Below are 5,261 nucleotides of genomic sequence, written 5' to 3' on the forward strand. Positions count from 1 at the left end.
ATGTTCAATCCCCTTCAACCTTCCAAGTCACGAATGGCACACAGGCCAATCTAACTCCTCAGGTTTCAGAAAATTGAACAGGGGCAGCTGTGGCACCCCAAAATTTGCCCTCTATTTTTAACTCTAACCAATTTTTTGTTTCACATTCATTCGCATCATCCTCATAGCATAACATTTTTTTTCTGTCTTAATATTAGCCGGAATAATTTCTCGGAATTTACAAACAGACTGGTCAAATTAACTTTTTAACTGTGCCTAAAATTAGTCAACGAAAAAATGTCAAGTTTAAGTTTGCAAATGTCGGTAACATTAATCTGCGGTTCACGTGGTTTAATTTGACATGCTAAAAATATTTTTACGACTATTTTTGGTCATATGTTGATCAGTCTGAGCGGTTTAAACGGTCATAATTTTTATTTCAAAATCCGACCAAACGCTGTATTTTTCCGAGTCACTTATTTCGCACTGATTATTTTGACGTGTTCATTTTATTTTTTCGAGCATTTTGGTGCCCGACTTTTATTTTTTTGAGTCTATTTATTTTTATATTGGGTCTAGAATAAATAAATAGGTTAATTAGTTTTTATTTTAATTTTAACTATTTTAATTATTTAACTTTATTCAGTTTTTAATTTTATATTGGGTCTAGAATAAATAAATAGGTTAATTAGTTTTTATTTTAATTTTAACTATTTTAATTATTTAACTTTATTCAGTTTTTAATTTAATATTGGGTTTCAAAATAAACTTAGGCCCATTATCATTAACCTAATTTGTTCCTATATATATTTACTAGCATGACTGATAGGAAGAGGCCAAAAGACAGAACAAAAAAGAGAAACTGAAAGTGGCTGATCTATACTATCGTACACACAGTTTGGTAATAGTTTATATATATATATATATATATATATATATATATATATATATATATATATATATATATATATTATATATATATATTTTCTATTTTATGTTATAATTTGATTATGTTTTCGGATCGGATCGTGTCAATACGCCGTTTTCACATATACGTGTATGAGGCGTGACATTTGTGTTATCCGATCCAGTTGCGATGATCGCAATTTTGCGCTAGCAACGCCATTGTTTTTTTTTAATTCATTTTTTTATATATATACATATATTTAGATCTGCACATTTTTTTTCATAACTAACTACCCTGATTTTTCCTAAACCCTGACAATTTCGCCACAAACTCTAAATTTCAAACCTAAAACTTTAACCGTGTTATTTCATTTAAATCATAAACCTTTTCTTAAACCTTAACAAACCTTATTATTATTTCCTATTTTCGCTCATATTTATGTTATTCATACACTGTAACTGCTTCGCCCTTGTAATATTTTAAGTTTTAACTTGTAATATTTTCAGTTTTACTTTTCGCCATCTTTATTATGTAACTGCACCAAAGCGTTGTAATAATTAGGGTTTTATTTTCTGCCATTGATTTTCTGCCATTTATTTTTCTGCCATTTAAATTCCTGCCATTGATTCTATATTAACTGCGTGGTTTAGTAATGTAGGGCGTGAAAACCCACTAAATTAATTATTTAATATTTTTCTATAACCTTTATATTTTTTTTGTAAATAAATAATAAATACTAACTATTTTAATAACTTTTTTTATTACTTACTTATAATAATAAATCCTTATATATTTTGTAAATAAAATCTAATTGACCATTTTTCTAATTGAATAATAATAATAAACCTATTAATCTAAAAATTTGATATTTTCTATAATCTTTATTTGTTTTGTAAATAACTAACTTAATATTTTTCATATAACTCTTTTATTTTATAATTTGTACATTAATGTATTTTAAATTCTTTTATTATTACTAATTTATTTTAAACTCATATTTTTTCTAATAACTTCTAAAAAAAAAAATCTAACTTGTTTAACCTAAAATAATTTCTTTTAAAATTATAACCTTTTTATTATCACTTTATTATTATTGTTATTTTATTATTGCTTTATTACCATTGTTTATTTATTATTTTATTATTATTTGCTTTTATCTATTCTATTTTTGCTTCATTATTTTCCTTATTTTAATTTTGTTTTATTTATAATATTAGGAACAAATGTATAGGTTGTAAATTTATTCTTTCTCGCCTGATTATTATGTATCTGTCCCATAGCCATGTAATAGTTTAGGAATTTATTTTTCTTGCTTTTATTTTTGTAAATATTTATTGCGTGGTTAGTAATTTAGGGAGTGCAAAAAAACTAACTGTAAATAATTGAACTTAGAAAATTAAATTCAAGACAAATATCTGAAAAATAACACTCACACATGTAAGTCGATCTTTGATCGCCATCTGTACTTCCTAGGGTATTCCTCTTGGTTGCCTTCTTTAAATGGTCAAGTCCCTCGAAAATAGGGGTGTCTTAAGCAAAGTCCCTTCAAACAGAAAAATCATCAAGTCCCTATAAACTTAAAAGATCAAGTCCCTACGAGGTTGCCTACGATATAATGATCCTGTCCCTTCGGTAAATATGATGATAGTCCCTACGAGTTGCTAAAGACACCCCTTATGTTGCCTTCATTGACCATACGATGACCCTACGCCCGTCCCTTAAACACATCCAAGGTAATGACTACCTATTCCTTAATAATAGGGACAGTCTTACCATTGAAAGAATATACGAGAACACGAAAGACTTAATCTAGGGTAGGTATCTCATAGTTACTTGCTCACACTTTTCAAAATTACTTTTACACCTCACAATTTCTAAACTAGGCTTTGTATACACCCATACGAGGGTCATTACAAAGTACTTAAAGAAATTTTTCACACACTACACTCTTGCAAACAAACAAAGTGAGCTAAGTAACTAAGAGCCCATGGATAACCATGGATATAAAGGGTGCTAATACCTTCCCTTTGTATAACCTACCCCCCGAACTCAAAATCTTTTTAATGTCTTTCCTGTTCTTTTATGTCCTTTCCTTTTGGATAAAATAAAAGTCGGTGGCGACTCTTGCTATCCGCAACATTTAACTAAAGTCAGTTCTCCCACCGTGTTACACCATGGTCTTTACAAACTGGTGAAAATCTCTATAAATAGCTCATTCCATTTCGTTTTCTAATCATCCAACTTTGTTTTACAACACTAAGCATATATTTATCATTTGTAATAACGATAATCCGTCACATCGGGGGGTTATCGCACCTTTGTGAGATTGAGTTGGGTCACTTCGAGTTGCTGTCGTCTTTAGCTTCAGGAGTCGGAGGTTTATATTTGTACCAGAATCGAAGCCTCCGTTTGGAGTAGGTTCTTATTTATCGCTTTATTTATTTATTTCCCGCATCGCTTTTATTTTATTTATTTCCCATGTCGCTTTATTTATTTATTTCCCGCATCGCTTTTACTTTATTTATTTCCCGCATCGCTTTTACTTTATTTATTTCCTGCATCGCTTTTACTTTCTTTATTTTCCGCACTCGCTTTTACTTTATTTATTTTCCGCACTCGCTTTACTTTATTTATTTTACGTACTTTACTCGCTCTCTACGCCTCACATTCTAAAACAAAATTTTCATCATGATTAACACCGTTGTGTTTGTTTGTGTTACTATGTCTGGCTAAATCTTTTAAAGGTTAGAATGTAAGGACCACGGTTAAAGTAATGTTTCACATATTGAAATCTGTAGAAATACTTAAAAGACTGTTTTGATTTTTAACTTGAGTTTTCAAAAACAAACTTGGTTAGTTTTAATTATTCAAGGAGTGCGAAAGCACCCTGGCTTAATAACTAGGAATCTTTATCACTTTAAGGAAAAGCTATTTTTGAAACTGTTTTCGGACGCATTGATAGGTTTAAAATCAGTAAACTCCTTGGGTAAACTTTCCAAATCAAAATCACTTTTCAACTAAGTTTACGAGTCTCATTTCTTAAAAATAGGTTTACTACTTTAGCATTTTGCGCACCTTTTATAAGTGACAATAAAAGACCTTAATTTAAGGGTAAACTCGGTTCTGAATATGAGAAAGCGACAGTTCATGTTAAATGGATTCTTTTCAAGAGTAGAAAATATTGCCTCATGAGTAGTTCTATTTAGACAATCGAAACATCACTTAACTGACGTGAATTACATTCAACCTGTCTTTACCTGCATTTATTATTTACCGTTATTTTGCAAACCCAATATCTCTTTTATACCGCCTTAGATAAACTCCGTAACGATAGTAATCGATAGATTGACGATTGGTCTCTGTGGGATCGATATTCTTTTATATTACTTTGACATAATTCGTGCACTTGCGAATCAACCCGATCAAGTTTTTGGCGCCATTGCCGGGGACCAACTTCGTCAAATTTCGTACCTTGTTGTTACACCGTATAGACTAAGGCATTATTAGTCGGTAAATGCGAAGAACCCGTAGTACCGGAAATTTAGTAGGTCCTTTAGCGGAACCCGAACGTTATACTCGTACGCGCCTCTTACTCATCCGAATTAAGAAAGCTATGGCCGAGAATCGCGATAGGAGACCTCTTAAAGAATTCTCCCAACCCTCTGATGAGGAACCTAGTTCGAGTATAGTAAACCCCCTTATACCTGCTAACAATTTCGAACTAAAACCGTCTTTGTTGTAATTAGTGCAATAAAACCAATACGCGGGTCTCGCTACTGAGAACCCGAATCAACATTTAAAAGTTTTTATCCAACTAGCAGACACCTTTATATTTAACAGCGCTTCACCCGATGCGATCAGTTTAAGATTATTTCCTTTCTCCCTCAGGGATAGAGCACGTTCATGGCTAGATTCACTTCCAGCTAATTCAATAACTACCTGGGAAAACCTTAGGAGAGTATTCCTTGCTAGATATTTCCCCCTAGTAAGACTGCTGTTCTTAGAAACGAAATAACTAGATTTGCTCAAAACCAAGGAGAATCGCTTTTCGAAGCTTGGGAGAGATATAAAGAGCTATTAAGAGTCTGCCCACACCATGGCCTAGAACAATGACTGATCGTGCATACCTTCTACAATGGACTCCATTATAACACCAAGATGAGCATCATTGCTACTGCAGACGGCGCGCTAATGAACAAACCTTATCCAGAAGCTTGTGACCTAATTGAGGATATGGCCCAAAGGTGGAATACATGAGGTAAGCTCTCTAGACATGATGCAGACGAAAATGGACGCTTTAGCCCTTAGGATCGAACATATGTCTACAAACACTAACACTATAGTAGTAGTCCACACAGAGTGTGAACTCTGTGGA

The 5,261-nt window shown here is 32.2% G+C and overlaps 1 non-coding gene across 1 annotated transcript; it reads right to left on the reverse strand.

Annotated features, from left to right (window-relative positions):
- Positions 1–4,882: 4,882 nt before the first annotated feature.
- On the reverse strand, positions 4,883–4,989 carry LOC127090070 (small nucleolar RNA R71). The gene has a single exon (XR_007791604.1). It is a non-coding gene; the product is annotated as a small nucleolar RNA R71 (small nucleolar RNA).
- Positions 4,990–5,261: the final 272 nt, after the last annotated feature.

This window comes from Lathyrus oleraceus, chromosome 5 (assembly GCF_024323335.1).
Source record: "Lathyrus oleraceus cultivar Zhongwan6 chromosome 5, CAAS_Psat_ZW6_1.0, whole genome shotgun sequence".
Lineage (NCBI taxonomy): Eukaryota > Viridiplantae > Streptophyta > Magnoliopsida > Fabales > Fabaceae > Lathyrus > Lathyrus oleraceus.